The 14,821-nt window shown below is 41.2% G+C and overlaps 1 long non-coding RNA gene across 5 annotated transcripts; it reads left to right on the plus strand.

The window, feature by feature from the left end:
* The first annotated feature begins 1,230 nt into the window (after positions 1-1,230).
* Positions 1,231-12,751, plus strand: LOC124645076. 5 transcript variants are annotated; one of them, XR_006986151.1, is made up of 4 exons: positions 1,231-1,305; positions 10,433-10,511; positions 10,958-11,053; positions 11,314-12,751. It is a non-coding gene; the product is annotated as an uncharacterized LOC124645076 (long non-coding RNA). The 5 variants fall into 5 exon arrangements; XR_006986154.1 differs by lacking the exon at positions 1,231-1,305 and adding an exon at positions 1,973-2,029; XR_006986153.1 differs by lacking the exon at positions 1,231-1,305 and adding an exon at positions 4,446-4,513.
* The last annotated feature ends 2,070 nt before the right edge of the window (positions 12,752-14,821 follow it).

The following is a 14,821-nucleotide window of genomic DNA, read 5'->3' on the forward strand; positions in this document are numbered from 1 at the left end:
TTAACAAGATCGATAAAGACATACAGAACATTAAGCAAGAACAAATACTTCCAACCAACATCTCGTCCCATGATGTACACCAGTATGTCATTTGTTATTTGGGTTTGGCCATGGCAATAACAGCTGGCATCATATGGGCCGTAAAAAAACGCTGGTTCCGTACTAAGGGTACGCCAAGTAAGGAACGTCATTACGAGGATGTGGTACCAGGGACCCAACGTTCTACTCCAGCCCCACCAGAGAGGTCCGGGGGGCGAAACGGCCAGCTGGCACCCTCGGCGTCGGGAGCGCCAGGTCGCGGCGACTACGCACGCCCTAGTCTACGCCGGGAACCGAAGCTGGAATTTAACTTCGAATAATGTTCCATATTTGTTAATTTTACCAATTCTTTTAATTTTGTTGTTAAAAGTGGATATCACGATGACTTCTTTTTTCTTGTTTATTTTTTTCTTTCTTTTCGGGTTAAGAGTATGTACGGTTACATGTCCGTACATTTGTATTATTTTGTTATTTCTACTTATTTCGCTAATTCGGCACCTTACGTTAATTGAGGTCGATTAGCGGCGAGTGCGAAAGAGTGCACCGGCCGATACTGACGTCGCGTGTGATCCACTTTACTTTACTAAAACTTGTAACTTTGATAAGAATAAACAGTGAACTTAAACTATAACTTCTTCTGATTGCACTCCAATACTCTACCTAACTACTACTCTACTGTCTGTGCGACGTAACACATCGTACATATACTATCAAGCTTTCAACAAATAAATTAACCGGAGTAAGACTGCTAGTCAGGTGCATATTATTTTATACTGAATTTTATTTAATGGGAAGTCATTGCCCCTTGTGCTTTGAGTTCAGCGTGAAGGAATGTCAGACTGCTGACTAAAACCCACTGTGGATTATAGGGTGTGGGTAACTTTTTCGAACAATCTCGAAAAGCTTTGGCAGGCTTTGGCTATAGTGAGCACGATGGTGCGCACGGAAGCTTACCGGCCACAGACTTACGCTTAAGAGCACATCTCAATTTCAATTTTGCCGCGCCTGTGCCACGCGCAGGCCGTTGTGCGCAGGGCGCGGGGTGCAGCCAGGATGCGCGCGGCGCGGAACATTGATTGACCTAATTGTTTAAGGCCGCTCCGAGTGCGGTGCGGACCCCTTCAGTTGCCGCGGAGTCTCAGAAGCGCACGGTGCTTCTCTATACCAAGTTTTTTAGTTGTGTGTCCCTTGCATTCCCTGATATTGTAGAAATTATTTATAAGTGATGATAACAATTTCTGCAAAGTGAAGGAAACTATCGTTCGGGTATGTAATTTATTTAGGACTTGCTTTTACCTCGCATCGGGTTTGAGGTATTGAGGTAGTTTATGAGCAATTTAGTAAATCTTACACCAGTCTTTAAAAAGGGTATTGGGTTGCCCGGATAACTGGGTTGAGGAGGTCAGATAGGCAGTCGATCCTTGTGAAAAACACTTGTACCCAGCTTCATCCAGTTAGATTGGACGCCGACCCTAACGTTATTGGCAAAGGGCTCGAGAGTTGATGAGTTTTTGTTTGTTCGTTTGTTTTGGCTGCGAAAAACGAAATTGTTGGGTAGTTTAAATCGGGGATAATGTAAGTTATCCTCTGGGCACGGATATGAATTTTCCCGGAACGCTGGTGGAACCGCAGAACACCAACAATATATAAATCAAATAACTTAGTGATATATAACGGTACGCAAAATAGAAATCTGTAAGTAGGAGGTACGTATTGACGTCATCGACCAACGCGCAGCTGCAGCGCGCAGGGCGGAGGGAGGGGGGGTGCAGCCAGGATGTGCGCGGCGCGGAACATTGATTGACCTAATTGTTTAAGGCCGCATCGAATGCGCTGCGGACCCCGTCAGTTGCCGCGGAGTCTCAGCAGCGTACAGTTCTGCTCTATACAAAGGTTTTTAGTTGTGTGCCCCTCTTATTTCCTGACATTGTAGAAATTATTAAAAAGTGATGATAACAATTTCTGCAAAGTGAAGGAAATTGTAGTTCGGGTATGTAATTTTTTCAAACTTGCTTTTACCATGCAACTTCGAATATTTCAGCTGTGCTAAAGATTCTGTCGTCTTACAGCCAGTTTCTTCATCAAAAGTTAAAGCCAAAGTAAAAGTCAAAGTAATGTCTAAAGTGAAAGTAACGGTCAAATTCAATTTTTCTATTAGTTTTGCTGTCACTTTAATCTTAAAAAAACGAATTTGACCGTTACTTTTACTTTAGACATTACTTTAACTTTAACTTTTGATGAAGAAACTGGCCGTTAATTATAATAAACTGTTAGTTCCGGCTAAAAAAAAGTCGTGGTGGCCTAGTGGGTAAGGAGCCAACCCCTCGAGTATGAGGGCGTGGGTTCGATTCCAGGTCAGGCAAGTACCAAAGCCACTTTTCTAAGTTTTTATGTACTTTCTAAGTATATCTTGGACACCAATAACTGTTTTTCGGATGGCACGTAACTGTAGGTCCCGGCTGTCATTGAAAATCCTTGGCAGTCTTTACGGGTAGTCAAAAGCCAGTAAGTCTGATGCCAGTCTATCCAAGGGGTATCGGGTTGCCCGGGTAACTGGGTTGAGGTGGTCAGATAGGCAGTCGCTCCGTGTAAAGCACTGATACTCAGCTAAAAACTGGACCGAATTGAAAAATGTTAGATGCTTTCATTCCGGAATAAGTAGCTTACATTGTCCCCTAGTAACAAAGGCAATATTTTATCCGGAAACGGGTGAAACAGCGAAAAACAAAATATTTTAAGCAACTCAGCGTGTCATTGTGTCATTTACGCCTATCTTTTTTTTTTAACGACGTCAAAAATCATCAAATGACCCCTCCCGCTGTGGGTTAGCAGCGGTGAGGGAGTGTCAGACTCTTACTGACTAAAAACCATCGTGTTCCGTCATAGGCCTTTTATGTACCAGGGCCGCGGCATCTCTTTCGAACAACCCGCAGCCCCGGCAGGCCTTGGCCCTGCTGGGCCCCGCTGGGGTTCCTGACATCTCTTTGAGGAGCGCGTGAAACAACGCGCGCCGTCGACAAGGATCTGTCGTCTAAGTAGACAGAGGGACGATGAGCCACCCGAACTCACCGCCCACAGACCCACGCCTACGGTGGCCGGGAGTCATCACGCGACACCCGGCGCCCATGGTGTCTACCCGGTCCAGCGCGGCGGCCGGGATGAGAGGTCCGTACTCTCTGGCGTTCCGCCTCCTCCTTCTCGAGCATAACCGCTTCGCAGAAGGAGGCGACGGCATCATTCCCTCTCGCCCCGGACCATGGCCTGAACCAGGGCCGGACGCGAGAGGTCGCCGTCGCCCAAAGCCTCGACGAGGACCCGGCGGTGCCCTTCCCATGCGGGGCACACCTGGACTGTGTGGTCCACCGTGTCCTCGGGGCTGTCCGCACAATGGTGACACCCGGGCGCCTCCTCACGACCGATTCGGTGCAGGTACCTCCCGAAACAACCGTGTCCGGTGAGGACCTGCGTCATGCGGTACGTGAGGGCGCCATGACTCCTCCCGAGCCACTCCTCAAAGAGGGGACTTACCGCCACGATGGTGGCGTGCCCTGCAATGGGTTGCGACAGTCGCTCCCTCCAGGCCACCATGAGATCGCGCCCGCTACGCGACAACTTGCCGCGGCAGCGGAGTTTCCCCCCGGCGCTGAGCCTCCTCGCGCCAGTCGTACAGGCGCAAGAAGACCCTCGCCTCCAGATCCCACGGTGGCAGTTCAGCAAGTAGGCCAGCTGCATCGCGGGAGATCGTGCGGTACCCCCGGATTAGCCTAATGGCTATCACCCTTTGGGGCACGTTCAGGTAGTGTACAGCCCGCGGCCGTACCGAACGTGCCCATACCGGGGCCCCGTAAAGGGCCATGGACCGCATGACCCCCGCGTAGAGTTTACGGCAGGGAGCGTTTGGGCCTCCCAGATATTTACGCCTTTCTAGCACCAACTCCTGAAATTTCTTATACTTCACAACCTATAAGGAATATTTAATTTGCTCGATGTAGCTATACCTTAGACGACCCTTTCCCCTTTTTCTTTCGACCTTCCCTACCACGATGTTTTGATAAAATCGTCGTAACGTATAAGGTGTCCCATCATTTTTCCTCTCTTGTTTTCTATGTTATGCAATAGTCGTCTTTTAGTTTCCATTCTGTTTAGTCCTTCTGAGTTCTTTTGGTATATCAGTACGGTACATAAAAATCTGTTGGAGGAGGGGGTATTGACGTCATCGTCCAACGCGCAGGTCGCAGCGCACAGGACGCGGGGTGCAGCCCATATATGCGCGGCGCGGAATATAGATTGACCTAATTGTTTAAGGCCGCATCGAATGCGCTGCGGACCCCGTCAGTTGCCGCGGAGTCTCAGGAGCGCACGGTGGTGCTCTAGACATTGTTTTTGTTTGTGTTCCTTTTCTTCCCTGAGATTGTAGAAATTATTAATACGTGATGATAACAATTTCTGCAAAATGAAGGAAATTATAGTTCAGGTATGTAATATTTTTAAACTTGCTTTTACCCCGCAACTTCGAATATTTCAGCTGTGCTATTACTTCAGTCATCTTAATAATAAAAAACTGTTGGTTCCGGCTTAAAAAATTAAAGTCGTGGTGGCCTAGTGGCTAAAGAGCCAACCTCTCGAGTATGAGGCCGCGGGTGCGGTTCCAAACAGGCAAGTACCAATGCAACTTTTCTAAGTCGGTATGTACTTTCTTAGTTTATCTTGGACACGAATGACTGTGTTTCGGATGGCACGTTCAACTGTAGGTCCCAGCTGTCATTGAAAATCCTTGGCAGTCTTTACGGGTAGTCAGAAGCCAGTAAGTCTGACGCCAGTCTATCCAAGGGGTATCGGGTTGTCCGGGTAACTGGGTTGAGGTGGTCAGATCAGTGAGGTGGTCAGATCTCCCCCTTTTCTTTCGATCTTTCCCACCACGATATTTTGATAAAATCATCGTAACGTATAAGGTGTCCCATCATTTTTCCTCTCCTGTTTTTTATGTTATTAAACAGTCGTCTTTTAGTTTCCATTCTGTTTACGACTTCTAAATTCTTTTGGTATATCAGTATGGTAGATAAAAATCTGTTGAGGAAGAGGGAATTGACGTCATTGTCCAACGCGCAGGTCTGACGCACAGGTCGCAGCGCACAGGACGCGGGGTGCAGCCGGGATGTGCGCGGCGCGGAATATCGATTGACCTAATTGTTTAAGGCCGCTCTGAGTGCGGTGCGGACCCCGTCAGTTGCCGCGGAGTCCCAGTAGCGTATGGTGCTGCTCTATACAAAGTTTTTTAGATGTGTATCAATATTATTCCCTGACATAATAGAAAATATTAAAAAGTGATGATAACAATTACTGCAAAGTAAAGGAAACTAACATTCGGGTATGTTATTTATTTAAGACTTGCTTTTACCTCGCAACTTCGTTTGCAACAGTTAGGTGATTCATGATCAATTTTGTTAGTCTGACAAGGGATATTAGGTTGCCCGGGATACTGGGGTGAAGAGTTTTGATAAGCTGTCGCTACTTGAGAAAAACACTAGTACTCAACTTCATCCAGTTAGACTGGACGCCGACCCTAACGTTATTGGCAAAGGGCTCGAGAGTTGATGAGTTTTTGTTTGTTGATTTGTTTTGGCTGCGAAAAACTGATGATTTGAAACATGTTTCATTGTTGGGTGGTTTAAATCGGGGAAAATGTAAGTTATCTTCTGGGCACACATAGAAATTTTCCCGGAACGCTGGTGGAACCGCAGAAAACCAACAATATAAATAACGGTACGCCAAATAGAAATCTGTAAGTATGTACGTATTGACGTCATCGTCTAACGCGCAGTTGCAGTACGCAGGGTGTAGGGGGTGGGTGGTGCAGCCGGGATGTGCGCGGCGCGGAACATTGATTGACCTAATTGTTTAAGGCCACACCGACTGCTGTGCGGACTCCGGCAGTTGCCGCGGAGTTTCAGGAGCGCACGGTGCCGCTCTAGAAATTGTTTTTTAGTTGTGTGTTCCTTTTATTCCCTGACATTGTAGAAATTATTAATAAGTGATGAGAACAATTTCTGCAAAGTGGAAATTATAGTTTGGGTATGTATTTTTTTAAACATGCTTTTACCCCGCAACTTTGAATATTTTAGCTGTGCTATTACTTCTGTCATCTTAATAATAATAAACTGTTGGTTCCGGCAAAAAAAAGTAAAAGTCATGGTGGCCTAGTGGGTAAAGAGCCAACCTCTCGAGTATGGGGGCGTGTGGGTTCGATTCCAGGTTCCAGGTTGTCTAAGTTTATATGTACTTTCTAAGTATATCTTGGACACCAATGACTGTTTCGGATGCCACGTTAAACTTTAGGTCCCGGCTGTCATTGAATATCCTTGTCAGTCATTACGGAAAAACTGGACCGAATTGAAAATTTTTGATGGTTTCATTAGGGAATAATGTAGCTTACATTGTCCCCCAGTAACAAAGGCAATATTTTATCCGGAAACGGGTGAAACTGCGGAAAAACAAAATATTTTATTAAGCAACTCAGTGTGCCATTGTGTCATTTACGCCTATATAGCGCCAACTCCTGAACTTCGTTATACGTCACCACCTTCACGTTCTATTTAATTTGCTCGATGTAGCTATACCTTAGACGACCCCTTCCCCTTTTTCTTTTGACCTTCCCTACCACGATGTTTTAATAAAATCGTCGTAACGTATAAGATGTCCCATAATTTTTCCTCTCCTTTTTTTTATATGTTATGCAATAGTCGTCTTTTAGTTGCCATTCTGTTTAGTACTTCTGAGTTCTTTTGTTACTAATATACAGTACGGTACATAAAAATCTGTTGGAGGAGGGGGTATTGACGTCATCGTCCAACGCGCAGGTCGCAGCGCACAGGACGCGGGGTGCAGCCCAGATATGCGCGGCGCGGAATATCGATTGACCTAATTGTTTAGGGCCGCATCGAATGCACTGCGGACCCCGTCAGTTGCCGCGGGGTCTCAGCAGCGCACAGTTCTGCTCTAAAATTTTTTTTTTAGTTGTGTGCCCTTCTTATTCCATGACATTGTAGAATTCATTAACTAGTGATAATTACAATTACTGCAAAGTGAAGGAAATTATTGTTCGGGTATGTATTTTTTTTAAACTTTGCAACTTCGTTTGAGATATTGGGGTAGTTTATGAGCAATTTAGTAAGGCTGATAAGGGATATTGGATTGCATGGGTAACTGGGTCGAGGAGGTCAAATAGTCGCTTCTTGTAAAAACACTTACATTCAGCTTCATTCTGTTAGACTGGAAGCCGACCCTGACATAGTTGGGAAAAGGCTCAATCATGATGATGATACGAGCCTTTCGGAACATATTTGCTTATGTACTACCTATCTCAGGTGTGCTATTGCTTTTGTAAACACAATAAAGGGCAAACAGATTTTTGTTTCATGGTTTGTTCTGGTTCCCAAAAATAACCGATTTGAAAAATGCTTTCACTGTTGGGTAACGAAGGCTGAATTTTATCTGGACATTGAATAGTAAGAATTGACGTCATCGTCTAACGCGCAGTTGCAGCACGCAGGGTGTAGGGGGGGGGGTGCAGCCGGGATATGCGCGGCGCGGAACATTGATTGACCTAATTGTTTAAGGCCGCACCGAGCGCGGTGCGGACTCTGTCAGTCGCCGCGGAGTCTCAGGAGCGCTCGGTGCTGCTCTAGACATTGTTCTTTAGTTGTGTGTTTCTTATTCTCTGACATTGTAGAAATGATTAACTAGTGATGATAACAATTACTGCAACGTGAAGGAAATTATTATTGGGTATGTCGTTATTTGAAAACTTGCTTTTCCCTGCAACTTCGTTTGCGATATTGAGGCAGTTTATAAACAGTTTCAAATATTTTAGCTTGTCTACTACCTCAGGTGTGCTAATAATTCTGTAATCTTTCTTATATTGTACTGTTGGTGCCTAAAATCTGAACCAATTTTGAAAATGCTTTCATTGTTTGTTGGCTTCACTCGGAGATGATGTAGCTTACATTATTCCCCAGTAACAGAGGCTATATTTTATCCAGGCACGGACGAAACAACGGAAAAATAAAATATCTTATTCAGCTCAGTATGGTAGATAAAAATGTGTTTAGTAGGACGTATTGACGTCATCGTCCAACGCGCAGTTGCAGCGCGCAGGTCGCGGCGTGCAGGGCGCGGGGTGCAGCTGGGATGTGCGCGGCACGGAATATTGATTGACCTAATTGTTTAAGGCCGCTCCGAATGCGGTGCGGACCCCGGCAGTTGCCGCGGAGCCTCAGGAGCGCACGGTGCAGCTCTATATCAAGTTTTTTAGTTGTGTGTCCCTTTTATTCCCTGACATTGTTGTTGTTATTAATAAGTGATGATAATAATTACTGCAAAGTGAAGGAAGTTATCGTTTAGGTACGTAATTTATTTAATACTTGCTTTCACCCCGCAAGTTCATTTGCAACGTTGAAGTATTTATTAGCAATTTTGTAAGTCTAATAAGGGATATTAAGCTGCATGGGTAATTGGGTTGAGGAGGTCAGACAGACAGTCGCTTCTTGTAAAACGCTTATATTGAGCTTCATTCAGTAAGAGTGGAAGCCGACCCTGGCATAATTTAAAAAAGGCTAAATCATGATGATGATACGAGCGGTTTAGAACATATTTACTTATGTATGACATATCTCAGGTGTGCTAGAGCTTTTGTGCATAATAAAGGGGAAACAGTTTTTTGTTTCTTGATTTGTTTTAGCTCCTAAAAATAACCGATTTGAAAAATGCTGTCACTGTTGGGTAACAAAGGCTGAATTTTATCTGGGCATTGTATAGGAAGTATTGACGTCATCGTCCAACGCGCAGTTGCAGCGCGCAGGGCGTGGAGGGGAGGGGGATGCAGCCGGGATGTGCGCGGCGTGGAACATTGATTGACCTGATTGTTTAAGGCCGCTCCGAGTGCGATGCGGACCCCGGCAGTTGCCGCGGAGCCTCAGTAGCGCACGGTGCTGCTCTATATTAAGTTTTTTAGTTGTGTGTCCCTTTAATTTTTTGACATTGTAGTAGTTATTAATAAGCGATGATAATAATTACTGCAAAGTGAAGGAAATTATCGTTCGGGTATGTTATTTATTTAAGACTTGCTTTTACCTGAAACTTCATTTGTGATATTGAGGTAGCTAATGGGCAGATTCGAATATATTTGCTGTTGCTGTTAAATTTTATCCAAGCACGGGTAGAAGTTCTCCCAAGATGCTGAAATAACTCAATGTGATATAACGGTGCGGTAAATAAAAATCTGTTGAATAGGGAGGGCGTTTGGACGTCATTGTCCAACGCGCAGTTGCATCGCGCATGTGCAAGGCGCAGTGCAGATATGCGCGGCGCGGAACATTGATTCACTTTAGAGCTCTACACACTACAAACTTTTAGTCAGCCGAAAGTTTTCCGGACTAATAAATCAGTTTTTAATAAATGGCAGTACGCTTATAATAAAGATTAGATATATAATAACATATGATATATTTTCTTGAACTTTAAGAAAGTCTTGAATCCTATCGATTCAAGACTTTCTTAAAAAGAATGCTTTGACTTTACTGTCGGCTAACTGTTTAGTTTGCAGTGGGTACACTTATTGTTACAGAAGTCGCCTGAAACCCAGGCCTTTGAAAAGTTTCTTGTCTTCTCATTTTTGATATTTGGTTATTCAGTAATACGGATTCTTCCATTTATGTCTTTTGCCAGAAGTGCTGTCACATAACTTAGTGTAATATTAGAATCGTAAAACAAATAGTGGCTGTATTTACGAATTTACATTTTGGACTGTACGCTGTGGTATTGTTGTAGACATAGTGCAATTCTGATGGTTTAATCAACTATGCCTTTGCAACTTTGAAGATGCAATGAAATGTGCGTAGTTCGGTATGGATAATTGATCAAATTGATTTCGTCTCGGTAAGGTGTATAAAGCCTGTACCTCTGGACTGCTGTAGCTGATTAGCCAAGAACGTCATACAGTTGAAGATCTTTTTTCAGGTAGAGAGGATTTTGACCTTTAGCAACTTGGATTAGGAATTCCTGATAATGAGTGAGGGTCAAACTTAGAATTTTTCATGCGATTGTGGCCTAATCTGAGTTCATTGTACCTACCAATATGCGGATCTCTATAAATGACGGTTTTTTAGCAACCAACCTGACATTTCAAAAGACTTGTTATAGGCCTGTCTGAAATTAAAAAAAAATAACTTTGACTTTTTGACTTTTAATTAAGTAAATGAGAATTAGGAAGTGCAAAACTTAAAAAAAATATTTTTGGGATGTTGATCATTACCATTAGAATCCTTAGTAATAAGTGCTCATTTCCAATGATGTCTATCAGTATATTATATTAATATGATTTTTGCTTCTATTTCAGTTGATGTTCTTCTAATTTCTCCTCTTCACTGCTAGCGGCATCTCAAGATTCGGACGACATCATACTACAGTCAGTTTTCGTAAGTATTATGGCATCACTCAATGTTTCTTCAAATCATCTCCTGAGTATTTTCCCAATTATGTTGGGTTCGGCTTCCAGTCGTACTGCAGCTGAGTACCAGTGTTTTTCAAGGAGCGACTGCTTATCTGACTTTCTCAACCCAGTTACCCGAGCTACCTAATACTCCTAAAGACTGGTATCAGACTTACTGGCTTCTTACTATCCGTAACGACTGCCAAGGATGTTTAATGATAGCCGGGACCTACAGTTTAACGTGCTTTTGGAAACACATTCATTGGTGCCCAAGATATATATAAAGAAAAGTTGCATTGGTAGTTGCCTGACCTGGAATCGAACTCACACGTTGGTTGCTTTACTCACCGTGACTCCCTTCGAAAGCATAATACTCATTCAATCCTTAATTTCATTTTGTTCACTGATTCATGTCTATCTATATTTTTTCAGATCTTGCCACTGGGTGCCTCACTAAGATCTCCGAGGATACATCTATCGCAGAACTAAGAATTCTTCTTTCTGTTGTAAACACGATGTGTTTGTGATGTAAGTTTTCAATATAATACCAGACACCTTTAGAGTACATTGCAATTGTTTTGTCGGCCGATAGTTTGTCAGACTTACTGCAAACTTTGATTGGAATCAAGATTATCCAAAAAAAAACTAGCTAGCCATCGGGTCAACTGTCGGCTGACTGATTTTAGTCTACAGTGTGCTCTACTGTGCAGGGTCCTTTTAAAATAACTGAACTGAACTTAAAATAACTAAAAGAACATTGCTTAATTCGATCCCCTTCATATTTTCAGGGACCTCAACTGGGCTATGGAACAAAACTCATCGTACTTACAATTCAAAGTAGTCTTCTTCAGTAAGATGAAACTGAACAATCGACATGACAAGACGGCCCGTAATAATTTCATAGTAATTTAGACCGAAGATTTCGGTCTGGCCCAGTTCGTTCTCTGGATGAGGAATAGGGGCCACCCGGGAAGATACTTCAAATGCCGCTATAATGGCTATTCTATTCAAAATTTATTCAATATCAAGCTATTAGCTGATAAAATAAACAAGAGAATATCTACAAAAGTATAAATCACAGCAGAGATGAAGAAGCAGGGAGAGCTGGTCTTGCAAACTGCATCCTTGCTGTGAATTACCACGAAACTAAAATTAACTTAACATGTATTTCAACACCTCTATTTTACTTAAACGTGTGAATCTCGGGTCACCATGATTTATAGTAGAGGTAAAACTTAAACAAAACAACGGCCGTGTGGTTTCCGGCATAGAATAGACCACCCCACCTCCCGAGGGTGTCGTAAGAGGCGACTAAGGGAAAAATAATCCAGCATAAATGGTGTATGATAAGTACCTTGGATGAAGATGGAAACGAAATGATGGAATGATGATGAAGATTGAAGATGCGGATAGAACTTAGGAATCACGGTTTCAATAAGATCTTGCCGTTGAAGACAGGATACTGAGTAGGTGAGCTTGGTGAAATCGTAAGACTTCAGTACAGGAGCACCGAAATTGCCTAATGACTCCTGAACATTGTTACATTCGCGTTCAAGAACGTGTGCTAAAAGTAGGAACAATGACTTTACGGTCGGTGTCATCCAAGGAATGTGAAAAGTGTAGTTAAGTTAAATAAGTAAGTTTAGTTAAGTATTTTTAAATATTTAATGTGTATCTCTCTAATATTCTCTCCCTAAAAAAACATAAAAAAATACAAAAAAAACATATAAAAAATTGAAATCACTTAAAAAAATGTAGACTACGATGACGTAGATACGACAACGTGTGGGTTTGTCAACAAAAAAAGTATAAAATAACAAAAATTTACAAAAAAAATATAGGTTAGGAATATAGGTAGGTTTTTAAGTTAATTAATCTTAGCGTTCTAAAAAAAAAAAAAAAAAAACTAAAAAAGCAAAAACACAAAAGAATACTAGCCTAAATTAAGTTAATTTGTGTCAGTATACAAAAAAGGCCATTAGGCACCAAAAAAATAATAAAAAAATACTAAAATAACAAAAAATATATATGTATATGTGTGTGAACTACATATAATGAGTGTAAGTAAATTAATATTAGCGTTCTAAAAATGAAAAAAAAAAACATAAAAAAATACAAAATTTTAAAACCACAAAAAATTAAGACTAAGATAAATTAAGTTAATATTAGATAGTAAAAAAAATATATATTAAAAAACTAACAAAAAAATCGTAAGTAGTTAAAACGGTAAGATAAAAAAAAAACAAAAGCAAACTAAAAATACAAAAAAAAATCGCAAATAGACTTAAAATGCTAATTAGTGGCTTAAAATCGTAAAATAGTAATTAGGTAATAAGTGTAAGTACCTCGAGGAAAACGACCTACCCCATTAGTACTAAATATTAGATAATATTAATTCGTCGCGCCAGTTTGGGCCTTACTCGTCATAAATAGATAAACTGTGTTTAGTCAACGCAAGACTTCCCGATATACTTACCTCTTAGAAACATTAAGCTAGCATAGAAACATGCCTTTCATTAGATCTTAAGGTAAAGAAAAACTCCCAAACCACCGGGCAAAGTTAAGGACTTGAGAAAATCTAACAAATAACGTGTTTTTTTTTTTGTAATACCTGCACTTCTCAGTGACTTTTGGTTTTGTGCAGTTGACATCAGCATTTAATATTTTTTTTCATATTACATTATTCTTATTAACATGCTGTCTGAGACAGTGAAGTAGTCTTTTTCGTTAACGTTACCTGGTTTGGCCTCATTTGCCTTGTATGTCAACGCCCGCCTGTCTTTGCTACAAAGACATGAGTTGGGCTTTCAAAAGTGATGTCAATAATATTTTTGGTCTCGTTAACATTCATTCAGTTTTCAAAAAGACGATGATCCTAGATGTGCAGGTATCTACAAAATATACCGTGTTGAAACTCAGTATGTAGTGTAATCCGTAGGCTAATTACGACATACCTCATTTAGTGAAAATAGTTGTAGTCACTGAAATAGTATTATTTTCATATTTTTTGTTGGTTTTGATGTCTATAGTTCGGCCATTCAGAGAATGCGTTCCTGACACGTCGCGATTGAACTGACGACGTAACTTTGCAATGGCGTTGCAGTTACGATAAAAATATTTTTGCTGGTTGTTTACCGTTTTAACAATTGAGGAGCATTAAAACAACATTATTATATCAATAATCAATGAATGTAGTTACGTCGTCAGTTCAATCGCGACGTGTCAGGAACGCATTCTCTGAATGGCCGAACTATAATACAGTGCAATAGAAATGAGTAATAAGTTCAGCACCTGCAACATCTGCGGGAATGCTATCAAATTGCCAATTTTAGGGAATTCTTTATTCTCTCCTTGAGCTGCAACGCAGCAGTGATTGGCTTCACAGATACGCTTATTAAGTGCTTGCATAATGTTAGCAATAATTAGGTATAATTATATTTTGCCTTAGAGACGTACCGTGGCCAATTAACAACTAAGGGACGATTCTAGAACAGGGAACTGCTCTATTACCTGAAAGTCCGCCAGGCCTCGACTGTCTCATTATTGCAGTGACTATCTGACCTCAAAAAATTGTGCATTATTCTAGTTAAATAGAGAAGTTTATAAGTTAAAAGAGATACAAATATTTTTTTCATTCACGAGCAAAAACCATAATAAAGCCCATCTAGATAAAAAAATGTAAAAAAAATATGTAAAAAAAAAAATTAGAAAAAAATTATAAAATGTTAAAAAATACAAAAAAACATATAAAATCTAGAAAACGACAAAAAAACTGAAAAAAATATAAAAATTATGTTTAAACAGCCCTAGCCGTTAACACCTGGCGGGCTGCGCGTGCGCAAGAAGCGAACACGTTTGCTATCAGGGAAAAGTTGTAGTAGATGGACGAGTGACGTTCGTGCGGTTTGCTAAGTACTGTCAAATAAAGTATAAACTAAACATACAAAAAAAATGTAGCTGTAAGACAAATTAGATAGTAAGGTTATTGGTTAAGTACGCCTTTGAACAAAAGACCAATAAGATTAAATTGGGGTTATTGTACGAATGGATAAGGTGCTAACAACAACGTAGCGAGGAAGTCGAATGGCTGATAACCTAGGAATGGCAAGAACGATGAGAAAGCTGGGGCTTGCCAACCTGCTGGTCATAATAATTGGTCACAATTCATTTATAATAAAAAAAGATTCCTTTGGCATTATACAAAAAAAAACCATAGCAACAATAAGCTATGATTATTTAAAATTTAACATCAAAAACACAATTTTTTGGATTAATAGAAATTTATTAATAAAAAAA

This window comes from Helicoverpa zea, chromosome 31 (genome assembly GCF_022581195.2).
Source record: "Helicoverpa zea isolate HzStark_Cry1AcR chromosome 31, ilHelZeax1.1, whole genome shotgun sequence".
NCBI lineage: Eukaryota > Metazoa > Arthropoda > Insecta > Lepidoptera > Noctuidae > Helicoverpa > Helicoverpa zea.